Source organism: Tamandua tetradactyla, chromosome 4 (assembly GCF_023851605.1).
Source record: "Tamandua tetradactyla isolate mTamTet1 chromosome 4, mTamTet1.pri, whole genome shotgun sequence".
NCBI lineage: Eukaryota > Metazoa > Chordata > Mammalia > Pilosa > Myrmecophagidae > Tamandua > Tamandua tetradactyla.
Genome location: NC_135330.1, coordinates 65,786,867 through 65,809,959, shown reverse-complemented (window position 1 = coordinate 65,809,959; position 23,093 = coordinate 65,786,867). Strand labels below are relative to the sequence as shown.

The following is a 23,093-nucleotide window of genomic DNA, read 5'->3' as shown; positions in this document are numbered from 1 at the left end:
TAGCCACATGGCCGTTCTTAAAAGGGCAGTGACTCCCAGCCTCCCTTGTGTTTAAGTATGGCTCTTGACTTAAGATCTGGCCAACAAAGCATAAGCAAAAGTAATGGGCGACAATTCTGAATTTTGCCTTTTAAATAAATAGGCTTGTACTTCCTTGATCTCTGTTTCTTTTCCCACTAACTGGGAGAGTCCAAGAACTGAGAAAGCTGTGTTAAAGCTTCCACAAGTGGAAGCCACATATGAAGATGGCAGAATGATCTAAAAGACCTGGAATGGCTATCCAGCTCTGAACCAGTGATTACCAAACTTGTCTGCATATTGGGATTAATTGAGGGCCTTCAAAAAATACCCATGCCTACGCCCTACCTCCAGGGCTAGTGATTTGATTTTCTGAGGTATGACCTAGGCTTTGAAATTTTAAAAAGATTCCCAGGTGATTCTAATATGCAGATATGCTTAGGAAACAGTATTCTAGTTTTGTGTAAGCCACTATATTTTGAGTCTCTGGTTATAATAACCTTGCCTATATGAACCCAAAAGATACAGAAATTATTGTACATACAATGTAAAATCAGCATAATTAAATCTTTAAGGAAATAAAAGAGTTCTAAAAGCAAGGTTCAAGATACTTTTCAAAGACATATTTGATAAAAGGAAGTTCTAAAAATAAAACTTCACAATTGAATTAATAAGAAGAACAGCATCCAGACACAACCAAAAGGAGAATCATTGAACTGGAAAGCAGGTCTGCAGAATTGAGAGAGAATGCAGGACAGAGATAAAAAGACATGAAAATATGGAAGTGTGGTTGAGAGTAAGGAGAATGAGAAAAACAATCATATAAAATTGGAGTTCCAGTAGAAAAGATGAAAGAAAATGAACAGGAGGCAACAGAAAATATTATTAAAAGCTGAGAATGTCACAGAATTGATGAAAGATGTGATTCTTCAAAATCAACAAATTTCAAGCAAGATAACTTTTAAAATTCCACACCCTTCAAAAAGTAAAAACAAATCACCAGAAAGTAACAATACTTAGACCAACAGTAGGCTTCTTTACAGCAAATATGAAAACAAGAATACAGTGGAATAATTAACCCAAAGTGCTGAGAGAAAATAACTAACAATCTAGAAGTGTATACCAGCTAAGCTAGTATTTAAGATGAGGGAAAAATAAAGATCTTTGGAAAGGAACAAAAAACTGACAGAATCCCATAAACTCACATGAAATAAATTTCCAGATGTTTGCATTTCAGGAAGGAAGAAAATGTTCTCAGAAAGAAGCACAGAAATGCAAGGAAATATTGTAAACAAAGAAGTTGATATTATTGGATGAATCTAAACAAATATTGATTGCATAAAATAATATAATAATGTGTATTATAGATTAATTTGTTTGCTAGTATATTCCATGCTACTAGCACAGTATTTGTACATACTAAGCACTCAATAAATATTTGCTGAATAAATAAATAAATGAAAACAGAATAAAAATTTGATCATAATACAAAAGGGGAAATCTTTATATGTTTGAGAGGAAATGAAATATTAATTTTAGAATCTGTTAAAATGAATATACTTGATAAAAGTTAAAGGTTAACCCCTAAAATAATTGAGAGTGTATAATTTCCAAATTAGCATAAGGGAAAATTTAATTAAGGAAAATGAGCACTCTAAAAGAATAAAAAAAAGAGGAAAAGTAGGGCAAATAGAAAAATTAAATCAAATAGAAATAAATCCAAATGCATCAGTTACAATATTAAATGCAAATGGGCTAAAAACTTGCCTCTTAAAGGGAAAAGACTATAAAAATGGATTTTAGAAAATTCCACTTTATGCTATTTACAAAAGGCACATCTAAAATTTAAGGGCACAGAAAAGTCAAAGGAAAAGGATGAGGAAAGATATTTCAGCCAAATACTAACAGAAAGAAAGCTCATGTAGCTCTATTATTATTAAGCAAAATAGACTTTAATGCAGAAAGCATTATTAAAGAAGATTATTAAATATTGATGTTTTAATTCATCATGTTAAAAATCATATCCCATCTGTACCTGATAATATAATTTCAAATACATAGAAAAAAATTGACAGGAAGAGAAATAGAAAACTTCACCTAACTTACAAGATTTTAATACAATTTCCTCTAAAGGTGATAGATCTAGCAGTCAAAAATTAGCAAGGAATAGAATATTTGAATGTCATAATTAAGCTTATTTCAGTGACTATATATAGAACTCTGAATCCAACCACAGACAAATAAACATTCTGCTCAAACACATTTGGATCATTTATGAAAATTAAACAATTAAGTAAGTCTGTAAGTAAGAAGATTGCTGTATCATAGACACTACCTTCTCTCACTAAAATGGAGTTAAGTTCTTTTTTAAATAACCATTCTAATATGTTTGGAAATTTTAAAACTCACTTCTGAAGAACCCATGGGTCAAAGAATAAATAAATCAAGGTAGAAATTGGAAAATACTTAAACCCAAATGATTATGAAATAGTATATATCAAAATCTATATAAAACAGCTAGACTGATATTTCATAGGAATTTTATACACTTAAATGTTTATATTAGAAAATAGATGACTGAAAATTAATGAGCTAAATATCTTAAGAAATTACAAAAAAAGAACAGCACATATACATGAAAAATAAGGCCAAAACATGATGTTTAGAAAACTTTAAAACTGACACCTTTCGACTAGATTGCTTTTTAAAAAGAAATAAAATAAATACTATTAAGAGTTTAAAATCTTTATAGCTATAGATATGTAAGATATTTTAAAATATTATAGTATGAACAACCTATTAGCTATGAATTTGAAACGTAGATGAAAGGGAAAATTTACAAACCAAAACTGACTCAAGAAGAAACAGAGAATCTACATATTCCTATGTCCATTAAATAAATGGAATGACTGGCCACCACCCACATGCACAAATACACAAACCCAAGACTCAGACATTTTACTGGTGGGTACTATAAAATAGTCAAGGAACAGATAACTCCTTTTTTATACAAACAGTTCCAGATAATAGAAAAAGAGAAAATACTGAACTATTCTGCCAGGCCAACACAATGTTAAAGTATAAAAGTATAAAAGAACAGTAAAGGAAAAAAATCATATATCAATCCATTAGTAGAGATGCAAAACTGAAGATAAAAATGAATAATGCATTAAATAATGCATTTTAGCAGCCTAAATGCAGTAATGCATTAAAACCCACATATACACATTGAGAAAATCTATTAACATCATTTTCCATATTAATTTAATTAAGGAAAAACACAATATGAGCATGTCAATAAATGCTGGCGATAATAAAGGTTAATCCTGGTTCATGATAAAAACAGATGTGAATTTGCTTAACCTAATAAAGATTAGGATCATCTTTATCAGAAAAGCCTCTTCAACTACAGTGGCTTAAACAAGAGAGAAGATCCTCTTGGTAGGTGACATTCAAAAAGAAGGAATCCAGTAATAGTATGGTGGCTGTGTGGTATCATCAAGGACCTAGACCTCTCTCATTCTGTTTTGGCATCGTGTTCCTTGGCTCTTACTTCATAATCCAATATGGCCACCATAGTTCAGCCATTTCATTCACTTTCCATCCCTCATATAGCAGATTGTATTTTCCAAAGATGGCCACAGCAGTATCTCTCATCACACATGCCCTTTTTCCATGTGACATTTCTGCTCCCCCATCAAGTGGGGAAGTTATTTCTCCACCCCTTTTCTACAGTAAAGAATTAACTTGAGCAAAGAGAGGTCTGCTGTTTGCCCTCAGCTCCTGGGAGGTAATCTCAGCCTGTGAAATGTTCTACCTGATAAGAGTTATCTTTGTTTACCTGGGGGCCTTGGGCCATGCCAAATAGTTTATGGTCACAGTGTGATTTATGGTGTGGGTATTGGGTCTGTGGAATCAGGTCTACCTCCAGAGGGGCTGGAAGCTAAAGTCAGTCATGTTGATGGCCAACCACGTATATATGACTGGGCCCCAGTAAAACTCTGGACACCAGATTTGGGTGAACTTCTCTGGCTGGTAATACTCTATGTGTATTATCACACATGGTCTCCAAGAGAAATTAATGCTGTCCACAACTCCACTGAGAAGACAATTGGAAGCTCTGAGTTTGGAATTCTCCTGGACTTTGCCCCATGCATCTCTTCCCTTGTTTGAGTTTAATCTGTATACTTTCACTCTGATAAACTGTAACTGTGAAAGAACAGATTTTCAGTGAGTTCTGTAAGTCATTCTACTGAGTTATGAAACCTGAAAGGAGTCTGAATACCACACTTTGCTGAAGGTGTAAGAAAGGACTAGAACACTGCGTCCTTCCATATGGGAGCGTCCTAGTATGGCCTTGACCAATAGAATATGGCAGAACTAACACTATGCCATTCCAGGCATATCCCTTAACTGGACTGGTGGTTTCTGCTTCTTACCTTTTTGCAACCAGTCTCCACGTAAAAAAAAAATGAGACTATTTTGAGACCACCATGCTGTGAAAAAGCCCAAACCACATGGACAGGAAAAAATACCACATGAAAAGAGACCAAGGAGCAAAGAAGTGCAAGGCCTATGAGTGAAGAAGACGTCTTGGAAGTGGGTGCTCCAGCCCTAGCTATCCCAGCTGATTCTATGTGGATCCGAGATGAACCACCCAGCCAGATGCTTCCTGAATTTCAGAGCCATGAAACTGTGAGCAAAATAAAATGCTTGTTTTAAGCCACTAAGTTTTGGGTGGTTTGTTTCACAACATTCTATAACCTGAATACATCCCTTTTAAGGAGTTTTCCCAGACATCTAGCACAACACTTGGATTTATATTTTATTGACCCCCACATGGCTACAACAAGCTATAATGAAGTCTGAGAACTGTGATCTTTTCACCGGGCTTCGTTGTTCCCCACTAAAAATTGGGATTATATTACTAAGCAGGAAAGGGAGAATTGATGATCACAGTCTCTAACAAAAGTTATCTGTAGAAAACAGTGATTCTCAAAATGTGGCCTGTGAGTGGGCAGCAATGGCAAGACCTGGGAGCTTGTGAGCTTGCAAATTCTCAGACCCTGTCCCAGACTTACTGAATCACAAATTTGGGGGATGGGGCCCAGCAATATGCCATACCTGTGATTGCCAGGTGATACTAACAGATGCAAAAGTTTGAGAACCACTGGTCTAAACGAAATCTTTCTTTTAATATCAGCAGCAAAGCAAGTATGCCAAGTGCAACTTCTTCTCTTGAACACTGTGCTTCCTGTTCTGGTCAGTACAGCAAGTAAAGAAGGTTTATTTTGAAGTTATGGTAATTAAGATAATGAGGTATTGGTACAAGGCCACATTTTGAGAATCACTGTTTTCTACAGATAACTTTTGTTAGAGACTGTGATCATCAATTCTCCCTTTCCTCCTTAGTAATATAATCCCAATTTTTAGCGGGGAACATCGAAGCCCAGGGAAAAGATCACAGTTCTCAGACTTCATCAATGAAATAGACTAGAGAGCCCAGAAAGACTCAGACATACATGGAAAATTGATCTAAAATTCAAGCAGCATTAAAGATTGGTAGGGAAAAGATAGATGATTAATTAGTTAGTGCTGGGATAATTAGCTTTGAGCAAAACAATAATACTGGATCCCAACATCACTACAATATCAATGTCAATTACAGATGTATGAAAGATTACACGTGAAAAAATAAAACAAATGCTTTGGACAAAATTATGGGAAGATATCTTTAAGACTAGAATGTACAGAAGACTTTCTCATATGAGATAGAAATGGCACAAATCATAAAGGAAAAGATTGATAAATTCAACTATATTACAATGTAAAATTGTGCACAACAAAAGAAACCCTTCATAAATGCTCTTTTTAAGTCACAGACTGGGAGACGACAGTTGCAATATTTAATGGACCAATAATTAGTGTCCTGAGACTATAAAGATCTCTTGATACAATCCAGTAGTTCTGGATGTGTGATGTCTTTTACAATATAAAAATAAAAGATTAAACTATATAAATATAAAATAAGGCACAGCTAAAGAGAGAATTAGCATAATTAGTTAATGGTAAGATGGAACTGAAATGATCTAAAATGCAGCTCAGGTGTTCAAAAAGATAGCAAATATGGAATAGAAGTTAAGAGCTCTAGAGGATAGACTGAAGTTCTGATAAATACCTAATCTATGTTCCAGAAGGAGAGGGCAGAGCACATGGGGCAGAGGAAATAGTTGAACAGATAATGGCTGATGCTTTTCCAGAACTGATAAATTGGAGCGATCACATTGGAGAACAATATGTCAGTAGCTGTTAAAGTTGGTCATGTTAATTTCCCAATAGCTCAGCAATCCTGCCCCTAGGTATACACCACAGGTGATTTCTTGCACATGTGTATAAGGTAACATGCACAAGAGTGTTCATTGTAGCAGTACTGTGTTTATAACCAGAAAATAGTGAAATATTCTACATGTCCATCAATAAGAGAGAGGATAAATAAATCAATTATATATTCATATAATAGGTTGCCATGCAGCACTAAAAATTAATTAGTTCAACTAACTGATAAATAAACTACCTTCTATCCTCATACTTCGACAAACATACCTTCATGGCCACTTGGAAGGCTACATTCAAATTTGGATTTCAGTGCCACAATGTGGCTGAAGAGAAAGAGTCAGCCCCTAGTCACAGCCCACCTCACTTCTCTTCCTACCCATGACGCAGCCCACACTGTGGTGACCTTGCCTGCAAGCCCGGGAGAAAACACCCACATGCTTAAGCTCTAACTTGTTTTTCTGCAAACATCTACCCAGGGCCGTCCTTGGTCCTTGAAGGTGCACAGCCCAGCACTGCAGTTCACACTTGGAATAGTGATCTGGGGGAAGGGCTCACACAGACCCTGGAAATGAGTGACGAGCTGTTTGGGCAGGAAATTCCAGGCCCTTGGTCCCCAAAGTATGATCTAGAAGATCATATGTGCCCTTTGGTCCTATTGACTCATGGTTTAGGCAGAAGAAGGGACAGAACGTGGGCACTCTAAAGTGCAAGGTTCAGGCAGGATAAGCCTCTAAGAAGTCTAAGGATGATACTGCTGGGTTTGAGGGAGCCACTTCTTCAATCTTCATAAAGTATGTGTTTTAGTTTTCTGGCTGCTACAAATACCATACAATGTGTTAATAACAAGAATTTGTGCTTATGGTTTTGAGGATAGGAGAAATTTAAAATTGAGAAATCAGCAAAGTGATGTTTTCTTCCTGATGACTAAGGCATTCTGGCTCTGGCTGCTGGTGATCCTTGGTACTTGGCTTTTCTGTTACATGTCAATGAACATGGCAGCAACTTCTCCTTTCTCTTCTGGATTCCACTGACTTCCAGCTTTTTGCTACTCCCCATGGCATCCTCTCTGGCTTATACGGATTTCAGCCATATTGGATTAAGGCCCCCTTTTTTCAGTTTGAGCACACTTTAATTCATAGCTACAAATGGGTTCGCACTCATATGACCAGGGCTTGGGAACTGAACATGCTTTTTGTAGGGGACATGACTCAATCCCTAACACATACAAATATAAACAAATATTGCTTATGTTTGAATTTTTTATTGCTGAATCACGAATCAGTCCAGAATTTATTGACATGAAACAACTACCATTTTATTATAGTCACATATTTGTGGCTCGGCACAGCAGGCCTGGCTTGTCTCTGTTTCACCATGTCTAGAGCCTGAGATAGGAAACTGAGAGGGGCTGGGAGTGAGTTATATAACTGGTGTAATCATCTGGAGGCTTCTTCTTTTGTAGGCCTGGGGGATGAGCTCGGATGACTGAAAGATTGGGCTCAGCAGAGCCTGTTGACCAATGTACCTAGAAAAGGCCTTTCCCTGTGGCATGTGGCAATTGGGTTCCAAAGCAGACATCCCAAGAAGGAGGGTCTCAAGAAGGCAAGTATGGAACAAAGACCTAAATATAACAGCTAAAAGTATAAAACCTTTAGAACATAACATAGAAGCAAATCTTCATGATCTGGGATTCTACAATGGATTCTTAGACATGACACCATAAGCATGAGCAACAAAAGAAACAATAAATAAATGTGATTTCATCATACTTAAAAGCTTTTGTGTATCAAAGAAAATTATACTATTGTGAAAGTGAAAGACAACCCACAGAATGGGAGAGAATAGTTCCAAACCACTTATCAGAGTTTAAAATCAAGGATATATAAAGAACACCTCCAATGAAAAGACAAATAGTCCAATTAAAAAACCAGCAAAGGACATGAATAGACTTTTTTCCAAAAGAGATATCTAAATGGTCAACAAACACATGAAAATATGCTCAATGTCATTAACCAATAGGGAGATGCAAATTAAAACCACAAGATACCACTTCACACCAGCAAGGGTGCCTATTTTTTTTTAATGGAAAATAAGCATTAGAGAGGATTTGGAAAAATGGGAACTTTAGTATATTGTTGGTGGGAATGTAAAATGGTACAGACACTGCAGACAGAAATATGGTGATTCCTCAAAAAGGTAAATGCAGATTTGCCATTTGGCCCAGCAATTCCACTTACAGGCATATACTGAAAGATAATGGAAACAAGGTCACAAACAGATACTTGTACACCATTATGTACACTAGCATTATTCACAATACCCAAAAGCTGGAAACAACCAAAGTGTCCATCAACAAATGAACGAACAAACAAACTGTGGCACATATATACTATTATTCTGCCATAAGAAAAAATGAAAGTATGACACATGCTGCAGCAGGGAAAAACCTTGAAAATATTATGCTCAGTGAAACAGCAAGACACACAAGAACAGAAATGTATGATATCACTTATAAGAAGTAACTACAGGCTTATATAAGATTCGACAAATGTTCCATGCACTAGGGTAACTTTCCAGAAACCTACGACTTCCAGATGGGTCCCCGGACCAGATAAGTCCTGAAATGCAGAGGGGCTAGCCTCTCCTGAATTGCCTCTTCCATTTAAAAAGTTATTTGGGCATAGCCCAAATACCCCTAGCAAGTGGGAGAAAAATCAAAGGTGATGGTGGAGTTATATAGAGAAGGTTAGCTTTAACAACGAGTATGAGTGCTAAATCATTATGCTGATATTTCTTTTAATTTCTTCGTAGAGAAGCTAGAAGTAAAAATCTGAAATTGTGGAATTGTAACCCATACCAAATGCTGAAATCCATTCTACAACGGATTGTTGTAATGTGCTTTGAAATGTATTGCTTTTTTGTATGTATTTTATTCTTCACAAGAAAGAAAAAGAAAAGTCGATTGTGATGAAAAATGTATGGCTATATGATGATATTGTGAACCACTGAGTCACATGATATGTGAATACATATGTATCAATTAAAAAATAAATGATTTTTAAAAACCAAAGGAGAAGGTGGAGTTATAAAAAAGAAGATAGGATTTAACAAATGTATATGACTCCTGAATGTATATTGACATTTTTCTTAGTCTCTAGTGTCTTGGAGCAACCAGAAGGAAAAATTAAAATTATGGAACTGTAACCCAAACCAAACTCTAAAATCTGTTCTATAACTAATTGTTGTGGTATGCTTTGAAATTTACTTTTTTGTATATACGTCATTTTTCACAATAAAAAATGTAAAATAAAAAAAGTAGTTTATAATATCCTCCTATCACCTTGTCAATGTTAGAAGGATCTATAATGGGTTCTATTTTCATTCCGGATATTGCTTATTTGTGCTTTCGTGTTTTGATTCTGATGAATTTCACCAGTTGCTGATTAATTTCCTTAGACTTTTCATTTCTTGTGTTTGACATTTTTTATTTTCTCCATTAAAAGTCTATTTTCTATTACGATATAAAAAGAAAGAAAGAAAGAACTACAAAAAGCAAATTCACAAAGAAAGCAAGCAGATTCGAGGTTGCTAAGGAAAGGGGGAGACGAGAGAGAGGCGGGGGAAGGGGCAGTGATTGTTTGTAAAACTAAAAATAAATAAAATAACAGAAAGTAAATGGAAAGAGGGAAAGGGAGAAGAAGAGACAGAGAGGGCGCGTGCACACACAGCATCCCCAGAGAAACAAAAGGAGGCTGCATATTCTTTGCTGTTCCCCTCCGAGGTCAGGCAGCATTACCTGGTGGAAGCAGCCCCAGGCTAGCTCAGATTTAAAGGGAAGGGACATAGAGGCTGCTTCCCAGGGGGAGGGATGTCAAAGAATTTGCAGCCACATTTTAAAACCACCAAAGCTTAATACCCAGACCTTAATCAGGTAGTTGATATCTGCATCCTTGTTTCTCTCTGTTTCCTGTCAGGACTGTTAGTCCAACAGGAGTTCCCACCGCCCCTCCCCTCAGGAGGAATTTGGGGTGGTAAAGTTGCCATTTAATTTCATAGTGTTAGAAACTAATTCTAAATCTTCCATTCTTTTCTTATGGTATTTTTCCCAATGTTATTGACCGAGAAAAGGACTGGTCTCATGTTATAACCAAGAGATGCAACAGGTAGTGTTACCTTGACTTAAGAAAATTTTCTTTTAAATTTTGATAATATATAACATATGGAGAGATATTTAAATGGGGATAAATGCACATTTTGATGTTTCATTTGAATAGTAATAGGGTACGTTTATTAACCATTTAACTTATCATTTGCACCAAGCGTGCATTGGATATTTCAACACTTTATGACCTTGTGTGATGGTCTGGAGCTGTAGGTACCCCTGAAAGACAGGTTCTGAGCTCTTATGCATCCTGGAGGTGTAGACCCCTTGTAAGTAGGACCTTTAGATGACCTTACTTCAGTTAAGGTGTGTGTGACCCAAGTCCAATCAGGATGGGTGTCAATCCTATTACAGGAGTCCTTTAAAAGTGGAATGAAATTCAGACAGGGAGAGAGAAAGCCACAGAGGGAGCAGCCAGAAGTTGAAACCAATTTGGAGGAGAAAGGAGAGGTCAAAAGGCACCGCCGTGCGCCTTGTCATGTGACAAGCTAAGGACCAAGAATCGCCTGCAGCCAGCCCTGGAACGTCACAGTCTTCAGGAAGCAAGCACTGTCTAGGGGACACTTGGACTTTTTCACATCCCCAAACTGTGAGCAAATAAATGCCTATAGTTTAATCCAACCCATTTTGTGGTATTTGCTTGAGCAGCCTAGGAAACTAAAACACTTTGCTACTCAAAGTGTGGTCCTCAGGTCAGCATATGGCCATCACCTGGAAGCTGGTTAAAAAGGCGGAATCTCAGGTTTAGCCCAGAAAGCTTGAATGAGAAGCTGCATTTTAATAAGCTCTGAGGTGCCTCCTGCACACACACAAGTTTTAGAAGTACTGCTTTATGAAGCAGGTGCTAATTCTATCTACTTTAAGAAACTGGCTGAAGAGTACATAATTTGTGAATTAACAGAGTCATAATTCAAAGCCAGGTCTGACCGACCCCAAAACCTATGTCCATAACAAATACTCCACGGTACCTCTCAGGACATTTCATCATGTCAGCAAATGTTTTTACTATCTGGACAAGTGTCATCTGTTTAAAGGGAAATTCTTCAATAATTCTGAAAAAGAGGGGCTGGAACAGGTTTCCTTACCAAAGCTGCACTGTTCTATCGCTTCACAAATTGTTTAGCTCTCTGTCTCCCCTTCTACATTGTGAATTCTTAAAGCGGAGCAATTATTGCCCTGTCTTTTAATATCTCCAAAAATTCACACAGAATCTAGCACATAAATATCGTCTGCTCTTTGCGTGCTCATTAATGAATTTACAACAGATCCACTTGCTCAAGTAAGTTGTACAGACTGTGAGAAGTTAATGGAAAGCTGAGATCATTTTGCAACTAGAAGAGGGTATAGGGGTTCTCTCTGGGGCTTGTTACACGCCCCTGGTTTCAACTGCAGGAAACAACTGAGGCTGCTGCTCTTAGCCTGTTGATACAGCTTATCTCACCATCCAGCAGCCAGCCCTTTACCCTGAGCCCTTCCCACAACCAAGTAAAAGGACTTCCTGAGAAAGGTTTTTTTTTTCTTTCCCAGCTCTAGAGCACAACTCCTCTGTGGCTATAATTAAACTCCACTTGATTTATGAAGAAGGGACAGAACCTGTGAAATTCAGGAGCTTAATTATAACCCCTAGATTTCTCTGGTGCCTCAATTTCTCGAGCTCTTTTTCACACCTCTTCTGATGGAGAATCTAAAGAGAAGGGAACATGGACACCCAGCAATGTTTAGTGACAGCGAACTGTCCTAGCACAGTTATTAGCAAAGTCCTTTCCACTGGCAAATGCAGCCCTGCTTGGATGATAAATTCTCTGGTCAGCTTCGTCCACTGGGGCCCACTGATGGTCCTGAGGATCCAGAGCAGGGCAAATCCCTCAGGCAGGGATTGGCTCCCTGGAGTGGTAAAATAGCCACTGTTGAGTTAATTCTCAACTGCTGTGGAGCTGGGTAACCCATGCAGAAACCCAGGCCCCCTCTACTCAATCAAAGCCAGGAGCTTCTTTATTCCCAGAGTCTCAATCTGACAGTCCCTCTCTAGCTAGCCTCCACTCATCTTGAAGCCCCCTGATAACCTTCTCTTCCCCCAAGCACACACTCCCAACCCTTGGCACCGGACATGGTCAGTTTTCGGTTTCAAGGTCTCCAGCATCCCACCCTTCACTGGCTGGCCTAATACCACCCTTCCCTGCAGAGCACAGCACTATTATTAGGTGGTATCGTCAGACACTAGAACTGAAATCCCCGGCAGCTCTTTGATCCCCAGAGCAGAGGAGAAGATCGCCGGAAGGGACAGCCCAGCCTGAGGTTAGACAGTCCAGTTCTCTTTCCTCTGGGTTCTGGAGGACTCGAGGCCAGCAGGAAAGAGCTGAGCTATTCTTAGCCAAGGTGTGGGAGCCTGGCAGAGGCTGCAGGAGCTGCAGGCATTGCCCCAAGGGTCAGCGACAGGAACTGGCCACCCACTCTGACTGCTTCCCCCCTCTCCCTTGGCTGCCCATCACCCAAGGAAATGACCACCACACTCCCCCCTCAGCTAGCAGCAGCTTGTGGCTCAGACATGGAGCCGCCTCCTCAGTCCCCTCGGAAGCTCTACCTCCCTCTTTTTTAAAAAAAATATTTTTATTGACACATCTTCACACACATATAATCAATACCTGGTATGCAACCAATGGCTCAGAATATCATCACTTAGTTGTGTATTCATCACCATGATCATTTCTTTAAAACATTTGCATCACTCCAGAAAAAGAAACAAAAAGAAAAAAGAAAAAGCTCATACACACCATACTCCTCACCCCTCTCTCTCATTGACCACTAGTATTTCCATCTATCCAGTTTATTTTACCCCTTATCCCCCCTACTATTAATTTTTTATCCATATTTTTTTACTTATCTGGCAATACCCTGGATAAAAGGAACATCAGACACAAGGTTTTCACAATCACACAGTCACACTGTAAAAGTTATATCTTTATACAATTGTCTTCAAGAATCGAGGCTACTGAAACACAGCTCAACAGTTTCAGGTACTGCCCTCCAGTCATTCCAATACACCATAAATTAAAATGGGATATCTATACAATGCATAAGAATAACCTCCAGGATAACCTTTCTATTCTGTTTGAAATCTCTCAGCCACTGAAACTTTATCTTGTCTCATTTCTCTCTTCCCCCTTTTGGTCAGGAAGCCTTTCTCAATCCCATGATGATGGGTCCTGGCTCATCCCAGGATATCTGTTCCACGTTGCCAGGGAGAGATACACCCCTGGGAGTCATGTTCCACGTAGGAAGGAGGGCAGTGAGTTCACTTGCCGAGTTGGCTTAGAGAGAGTCTGCCTCCCTCTTTATATGTTAGTCTGTGGGTGCAGCTAGAGCTAGGAGGAGTCTTAGCACTCATCTCAGTATCCTTGCAGAGCCCTATCATTCTGCAGATGCCAGGACCAAACCCCAGAGAGGGGAATGATTTGTCCAGGTCCACGTGAACGTTCAAAATCTGCCCAGAACTCGAATCAGTGTTTCGTGGCGTCATAGGTTGTAGGAGCTGGAAAGGTTGGGTTAAGTTTTCCAAATGCTATCTATAATAACATTTTCACAGGTCCTCAGTAAAATGTAGAAAGTTAGAATAAGTTTGCCAACTGTGCTTTCATGGGCAGTGCTTTTTTCTGAGTTTGTGCTCTCCTTACTTTGAGGTTCTAAAATGACCCAAAATGACTATGACAGTATATCATAATCCAATGTGAATCCCTGACATTAAAAGCATCTTTTTACTAATGTGTGAAGTTAAAAAAATATGGAAACAAATACAGTGGAGACTATTCATAAGAAAATGAACAGACAGTTCATTCATTCATTCAATAAATATTCGGAACATCTATTACTGATCTGTACTATACCAGGGCACAAAACACACATATGGGCTGCCCCCATGGAGCTTACAGTCAAATGGGAAAGGCAAGCAATAAACAAGCAAATGTGTGAATGTAAAATATGAGCATCTTGAATGAGTTTTTAAAAGGCAGTGCTGTGGGGGGGCAATGGTGACTCAGCAGGCAGAGTTCTCGCCTGCCATGCCAGAGACCCAGGTTCAATTCCCGGTGCCTGCCCATGTTAAAAATGAAAAAAAATAAAAAAGAGCGGTGTTGTGAGAGAAAATTCAAGAGACTGGTGGGGAAATTTACTTTCAAGTGAGTGGTCAGAGAAGAACAGTTTACACAATTGGGCAGGGAAGAGGAGCAGTTTAAGCAAAAGGATGACTTGAGTAATGAAGTGAGGTTGGGATAGAGTTTGGCAAGGCGGTGAGTCTAAGAGATGAGGATGGACAGTCAGGTGGAGCCCAGCTCCACCAGCGTCTTTTGGACCATGGTGAGGAGTTTGGATTTTATTTTAAGAGCAAAGGAAGTGATGGAAGGGTTTTAAGCAGGAAATAGGAATGACCCAGCTTTAATTGTAGGTACATTTCTCTGAATGCTGTGTACAGTATGAGTAGGAAAAACCGAATAATTGTCATAGGGAAACCAGATCAGAGCTGCTGATATTCTGGGCGAGAAATTCAGTGGCAATGGTAAGTTCAAATCCCCTCTAGAAAAGGTTATGTTCTACTTCTCAAGCGAGTACAGACACGCACTCACACACACACGATGAGTTGGGTCATCTGGCAAATGGAGTAAAGTCATGTTTGGACACAGATTTCTGGAAAAGATTTCTGAGAACACTCCAAGACCCTCCCACTCCCTCGCCAGTTCTAAGTCTCTGGCTTTATACTGACCACTTTGGGGTCTTCAGGTAGTTTCTGTGCTTGTTCTTCTAGATTAACACAGTCTCCGTGGAACTTTCCAGGTTCTGCTCCTACTGTCCCCAGCCAATCATCTCAATGCTGCCCAGTTTGGATATGGCCAACTCTAAAGAAAACACACATGTGGGAAGCAGCTGCCTGGCCACTCTTGCAAACCCCTCTTTGTCTAATCAGGTTGAAGCCGGAGTATTGAGGAGGTGTGGGGGACTGAAGAAAAACATGAAGTCTGCCTATAATGGGATCTGGGTGGGTTGTCAGGGGCACCACCCTAAATCTTTGGAGACAGGCCTCCAGCATAGCCATTGGGATTTCAACTGGCCTCTATGTCTTTCTCTGATCCCTGCCAGACCAGATGTGTCCCACAGCTGTGCACCATCTGCTACCCTCAGCCCCAGAGGAAGCTACAGTTTGGAGGTTAAAGAAGTGAGTGGGAAGAGAGAGGACTCTTCCTTGGCTTGGGAGGGCTAATTATGGAATAAGGAGTCTAGACTTCCCATGAAGTGGAGAAATGGTTTGGCATTCATCTGTATAGTGGGGCTCTGATAACTTTATATGCATGGGGGAAAAAATAAAGAAAACTCAATGTTTTATAGTTTCCAAAATCCTTCCCTACTAAATGTTTCCCAGACTCTAGCTTGCAAACTTCATCTTTCCTATTTACTTTGTTTCCTACTCTTGCTCCCTCCTTGCCCCCAAACACTTGCACCCTGAGTTCCCAAAACTTGGGTCATCTCGAGATGAATAGCATCTAGTAGAGCTGACATCTAATCCTCCCCAAAGGAAGATAACCACATTCCCATCCAACAGATGATGTTATCGGCCTCCCTCCCTGAGCTCAGAGGCTTGGTGCAGCCCAGACATATGGATCTTTTTACAGTCTTATGCAATTTGGCAACCCTGTTTCAAACTCTCCAAGACCCGCGTGTCTCTGAAGCTGCTCTGCTGGGAGTGCAATTGGGAGAGAGAATGAGTGTATCAATTCGGGCTCTTTTATTCTCGTTGTTTCCTTGTCATTTTTCCTGGCAATTCCCTACTCAACCTGGAAAACAAAAAACGTTCCTCTGCCGACCCAACTTTTGACTGAAAACAGGAAGGAGTAAAAAAAAGAGAGAGAGAGAGAGAGAAAAAAAATTAGAGAAAGAACACAGAACTACACTGTTAACATTCCAGTCAGTTTTCCAAATCAGCAACTGGGAGTCCTTCGACAAACCACCGGTCCGCCTTGTTCCTCCCCCACCACTTCCCCACTTCCAGCCACTCCAAGGAGAGCCATTTACACCCGCAGAGTCTATGTGAGGTGCTCCCGGATCTGCACAGTGCCCCATCTGCGCCCTGTCTGCGGCAGCCCTGTCTGCCCCATCAGATTCTCAATCCTGAAGGCCTACTGGGTAAATCTGACTTCGCTCTGTGTGCTGAGAAATGATGGATAAGGCAAAAGATGACTCTGAAACTTTGCAGGTTCACAATTGCCCCTTTCCTTCTTCCCCAGCTAGACACTCAGGAGGCCAGCATGCCTTGGAGGATAGGGAAATGTCCTGCTGCCGCTGGAAGAAAGAATGATTTCTCTGCTCAGGGACCAGCAGTCAAAACTGCCAAAGAAAGTGTTTTGGCACTTAGAGGTCTTCTCTCCCAGCACGAGCCCTCTGGTGATCCCCAAGCAGAGAGTTTGCAAAACTTGAACCCTAAAGGGTGGGGTCATCTTGGATGAAGATGCTAAACTAGGAGGAGCCCATAAAATTCACAGGAATTGCGCTGTCACTGAGCCATTCCACCACCCTCTTCTAGGCCATGGGCCCAACTCAGAAGAGAGTAGCGGGAGAAGCAAGGAATGCTTTGTCTTTTACTTCCAGAGCCAGGCTTTGTTTTATTAAAAACCACCTTGTTTTTATTTTTGATAGTTTCACCATAGAAGAGATCTCTGTGCAAAGCTCAGGAATCAATAGCTTGTGACAGATGTTTCCTTTTCAGCCACACTTTCCTGCCCCTTGTTAAAAATAGCCACCCTTTGTTGCTTTGACTTCAACAAAATGTATGTCATTACAGCTCTCCATTTGGGTTTACAGAGACAAAGCCTCATAGGTGTCTGGGATTTTATAGCTTATTGGGCTGTGAGCTAGTATTGGGTGCAAGAAGATTCCTGTACTCTCCAGTAAGGAAAACTTCTCCCCTACACCTACCACTAGATAGCATGAGAGAGAATCTCCAGGTGAAGGACAGTTTGCCAAGTAGTTCCACTTTTGGCTCCCAGAATAAAAGCTTCATGTTAGAGTTCTCTTAAATCAATTATACCACACACTTCCAGAGTGGCTTAAACTCCTTTTGATACTCTGGCTTTAATGAAAGCACAACTGCTGTGGGGTAGCACTCCTGAGCTTTGCTTTTGATGGGGCTGCGCAGTCTGGAAGATTTACTGAGAGCCTAGAAGAGGCACAAGGGAAAAGAGCGAAGACAATACGGAAAGTACAGACACACTCACATTTGCAAACAATAGATTTCCAACCCTTTCTCTGGAAGCTGCTTCCCCTGGCTGAAAGGTTCTTTACTAAACTGCCCTTTTCATAGACACATTAACCCTGTAGCCAAGCTGTATTTAGCCACCGTGTGACTGCTCCCACAGTCAACTCAGGACTCGACAAATCCAAAGAAAAGAACTAATAATTAATCATCGCCACACCCTTTTCCTTTCAAACTGAAAAGTGCATTATTTATTAGTCATTTTGGTAAAAAAGAATACATGCTTACCATAAAAATGAAATTTACGGGCTGTAAGTTCATAGAGTCAGAAACTAGAATATAGGTTCCCGGGGGCCAGGGTGGGGGGTAGGGAATGGAGAGTGAATGCTTAAATTGTTCAGAGTTTCTTACTTGGGTTGATGGAAAAGTTTTGGTAATGGATGGCAGTGATGGTAGCACCACACTGTGACCGTAATTAACACCACTGCATTATATGTTGAATGTGGTTAAAAGAGGGAAATTTTAGGTTATATATATGTTATGAGATAAATAACAACAACAACGACATAGGACTGTACAGGAGTGAATCCTAATGAAGACGATGGGTTGAGTTATGGTACAATTATAAAAATGGTCTTCTTTGAATTTTAACAACTGTACCACACTAACGCAAGTTGTTACTAATAGGGTGGTATATGGGAACTCTGTATTCTATGCATGACTTTTCTGTAACCCTACAACTTCTCTAATAAAAAAAAGAAAATATTTTTAAAAATTATGTCCTACATATAAGAGTGAAGAAAGAAATAAAAATTAGTCTGAACTCCAGCACCCAGAAATAATTATTGTGTATATGTGAAACACATGTATTAGCTCCCATAGACAAAATGGCATCACACTGTCATGCATTTTTTTTTTCCATTTACATGTCATATCACTAGCTCTAAATAGCTTCAAAAATGCACAGAAAAGGTAAGCTGCAGGTTATATGCAAGTCTAGCCAAAACCCCACCTCTCTCCCATTCACAAGCTTGTCCCTTAGGAGGTGTAACTGGGATGGAAGGCCTGAGACTCAGCTTGGAAGGGAGAGGGATTTGAGACACTCCATTTTACGCCTCTTTTCTCAACATTAAAATACTACCTTTAATGATATTTCAAGGGGCCCTTTAAAAGGATACCAATAGATTAACATGAGTGTCTGCAGTGATTAAGATGCCTAAATTCACTTTCTTTTAATAAACAGTTCCACCCACTCAAACACAAGAGAAGGACAGCAAATAGGTCCAATCTCCAATCCACTCGAGTTTATAAAGATGTGTATTTATATATATGTATATACACATATGTACATGCATATATATTCATGTGTATATATAAATAATTTGAAAACATGTATAATTTAAATATTATTTTAACAAATTGAGACACAAATTATGCACAAATAAGTAATAATATGGATGAAGAGGAGGACGTGCTCTAGATAAAGTACAGGTGAACAAGATAATATGAATTTTATCATCAGCAATTTGAAATCTTTGATAAATATATGGTTTCTTATGAAAATAACATTTGCTCAAACAGAACATTTTTTAAAGTCTGGAAAAATCTTATAACTATTACAGAAATGGAATCACTATTTAAAAATATTTCCTCACTAAACACCAGACCGGAATGATTTTACAGGTAAGTTCTAACAAATATTCAAAGAACTGATTCTCTCAATCTTTAAAAAAAAACTCCTCCTGGAAATAGAAAACAAGGAAATACTCTCTAATTTGTCTTATGAGAACTTCACGACTCCATTACCAAAACAGACAGTGACAAAGGAAAATTTATAGGCAATTTCATTTATGAATGTAAAACGAAATCATAAATGAAAGATTGTATTAGAAAATTAAATTCTACAGTGTTTTTAAAAAGACAATAAACCATGATGGAGTTGGGGTTAACCCAGGTATGCAAAGTTGGTTTAATGTTAGAAACTCGATAAATATAATTTACCAAACTACCATACTAAAAGAGAAAAATCACATATCATTTCAACAGATATAGATAGGACATTTGAAAAATCAGCATAGATTCATTATTTAAAAAACTCATTAAATTAGGAATGGAAGGGAATTTCTCTAGCATGTTAAAAAACCTGTATAAAAAATTAAGCATATGGAGGAATATTAAAAGCTTACTCCTTAAAATCTGGAATGATGCAAGGATGTGTAGGATTACATCTCTTATCCCTGTATGGAACGTTCTTGCCACAACAGTATCTTAGAAAAATAAGTCAGAGACAGAAGGATTGGAAAGGAAAAAAAATTATCACTATTGTAGTTGATATGATCATTTATATAGAAAACCCAAAAGAATATAAAAATACTTAGAAATAATAGGAGAATTTTTCAAGGTAGCTCAATAAAAGATTAATATAAAACAATTTTCATATCCTAGCAACAAAAAGAATGAAAAGGAAAATACTATTTACAATCGTAGCGGAGGACGTCAATTATCCAGGAATAATCTAATAAAAGATGAATTTAAACCACTACAGGAAAAAATATATAAATTTTAAAGAAGACCCAAACAATGGAGAGATATACCAAGTTCATTGAATGAAACATTCAGTCCTCCCCAAATAAATCTACAGGACAAAGTGAATCATTCCAAAAGGCTATTTTGGGGAGCAACCTGATAAGTAGATTCTAGTACATATGGAAAAGTAAAGAGCCAAAAATAGCCAGAACACTTCTGAATAAAGGGAGGGGAGCCTTGTCCTACCAGTATCAAGACTTATTTGAAGGTACAGTAAATAAGTTAATGGTAGAATACATGTGGATAGGAAGTCCAGAAATAAATCCATATATTCCTGAACTGTTGATATACAATTTTGAAACAGCATGTCAGATCAGGGGGGGAAAGGAGAGACTGCACATTAAATGGAACTGGGAAAATAAGCTATCGATATGACAAAAATGTGAAACTGGGTTTGTGCCAGTTTCCCTGAACCTGTTAGCGCCAACCCCAGCCTTTTATACTCTCTTCTATGATGCTGGGTGTACTGTGTGTGTTTGCTCTATTATACGACGATACTCAATTCCATTACAGAGTTCAAGAAAAGCAAACGGGGCAAATGAATTTCATCAGAAGTGTTAACTATAGATGATGAGTAAGCAAGTAGCTTGTGAGACACTGGCAGAATTCAGAAGGTATGTTAAATACAGATAAGATAGCAACCTACAAGAATAAAAATGAATAAATGAGATATATTATAAAAAGGGTGAAACAACTAGGAGTGTTGCAGATAGAAAGGGCTCTAAAGATCTAATCATAAGTCATAGGTATGGACCATGCCATCTTGACGGTGACAGCCATGTCATCCTTAACTTGTTCATTTATTGGTGACACCCATGCCCCATGCATCTCTGCCCTAGAAGTGCTGATAAAAGCCATGGCTGCCCAGGAGGACACAATATGCCATCGCATCTCCTAATAGAGCAATTGGTTTCCAGTACCCATCATCTGCTGAGTCCCTATTCAATCTCGATTTTGGTCACCATAAGCACACAATCAGCTCAGAAGGCTGATTGGCAAACAGAGAGAAACAGAGATGGAGAGAATGAGAAAGAGGAAGTCTATATGAACACTGTATAAGACAAGACTCCACTTACACTTAACCCAAGCTTCTTAATCTACCCTATTTCTTTCCCCAGCTTCTTCTGGCTGTATGCTTTAAATTGATTCAAGAACGCTTGCCATTTGATTATCTTATTTTGGTGCATGGGCCTTGCCATACTCCATGACCTCTGCAACAGCCTGCTGTAGGAGACCTGGGGGCTACCACCGCACCAAGGTCATTTCCCACACTCCCTTGTTAGCTGGTTACCAGTTAGGTTCAACCAAGAGGAGGCCCTGGAGGATGACCAGACAGTGGGGGAGGGAAGAAGAGACTCACTTCTGGCTTCCCGTTCTTGCTTCCTCCCTCGGGCATCTAAACATCCCCCCCACCAGGGTGCCCTCCCTGCCAAATTGGATCCAAACCTAACAGCTCTTATGGACCCCCACAAAAGAGTTTGCAAGGTGGGAAAATATATTGGCTCCAAAATATGAAAACTGGAAAATCAAAATTAAAAAATGCTTTATTATGTCTACAAAAGGTGACCTTATGTCAACTTATAAACTACAATTCAACTCTTAAATAGTTCTCTATAAATGTAATAAAGTTCAAATTACAAGAACAAAATGATATTCTTAAAATATATATGTTTTAAAAACTCAAAATTCCAAACAACACTTATCTTATTTTTCTACAGCAAAGAAGTTATGTTTAACTTGAGAGTTTTAAATTTTTTTTTGATATCATATGTGCATGTTTGGGACAGGGTGGGGGTGGGAAGGGATTTTAAATGATAAGAGCATCCATGGTCTACAGAGGCCTTTAAAGGGTCAAGCAGAGCCTCTCATTTTGTCTAAGAGTCTTTCGCACTCTCCACTCTGTGTGGGGTTGTTAACATCCTCTTCTAAGAGCAGCACATTTAATGGATCAGAGGAGCAGACACCCCAAGGAGCAATATAGAAAGTTAGAGCTTTGAAAAGCTTAAGAGCTCAACTCTGCCTGGCCTGTGAGGAAGCATAAAACTGGGGTCCCAGAATGGGCTCGTATCCCGTGGTCTGGGAGAACCTGTGCTTTGGGGGTGGTTCCACAAGGGTGTGTGGGCTTGGAATGACAGGGCTCAGCGATCCTGGAAGATACAGTAAGTGGCTAGTTCTAGCTTCACAGTCCTGGGGCTATTCAAAGCCTTGCAGGCCAGAGAAGAAATAGCCATGGCTCTTAAAGAAGGGGTGTACCAGCTTTCTAGTCTCCTCTACTCCTATTTTCCCACCCTGAAGCCTGATGTCAACTTTGCCCTCCCTCCTTTGTACCTAGCATGTCCTCTTTCTCTAGCAGGGCTTCATAAAGTTTAGTGCATAGGAATCCTAGAGTGCTTATTCAAAGTGCAGATTCTTGATTGACTGATTTACTCTTACCTTGATTCTGATTTTCCGTAGATCATGCTTTGAGAAACTCTGCTCCAGAAAATCATTCTCCACCTCCTCTACCCTAAAGGTACTAGAGGTTAGTTCTTTCCTCCATTTCCCAGGGTCCAACCAGGAGAGAAATTTTGGAAGTTCTCTAGAACTGGAAGAACTTCACGGAATGAAGGAAGTTCCAAGTGAGCCAGATGGGTTTTCATTTCTAGCCAGGATTACAAGACCACACTTTGCTCACACTGGGTGCCCAAGGCAGACCCAGCTCCTGAAGCCCAGGGAGATGAGAGGCATGGGACGTGGTAGTGAGGACCTAACTCCATT

General features: G+C 39.2%; 2 long non-coding RNA genes across 4 annotated transcripts in view; one reads left to right on the top strand and one right to left on the bottom strand.

Moving 5' to 3' along the window:
* The window catches only part of LOC143680995 (uncharacterized), a 146,892-nt gene that overhangs the window by 122,238 nt on the left and 1,561 nt on the right, over window positions 1–23,093 (bottom strand). For both annotated transcript variants that reach the window (XR_013174289.1, XR_013174288.1), the window contains exon 2: window positions 22,770–22,920. This is a non-coding gene — a long non-coding RNA (uncharacterized LOC143680995). The remainder of the gene's footprint in view (window positions 1–22,769; window positions 22,921–23,093) is intronic.
* The window catches only part of LOC143680996 (uncharacterized), a 30,931-nt gene that overhangs the window by 6,848 nt on the left and 990 nt on the right, over window positions 1–23,093 (top strand). Inside the window, exons 2-3 of one of the 2 annotated variants that reach the window (XR_013174290.1) lie at window positions 20,850–20,950; window positions 22,791–22,857. This is a non-coding gene — a long non-coding RNA (uncharacterized LOC143680996). The remainder of the gene's footprint in view (window positions 1–20,849; window positions 20,951–22,790; window positions 22,858–23,093) is intronic. The other variant, XR_013174291.1, reaches the window with a different exon arrangement.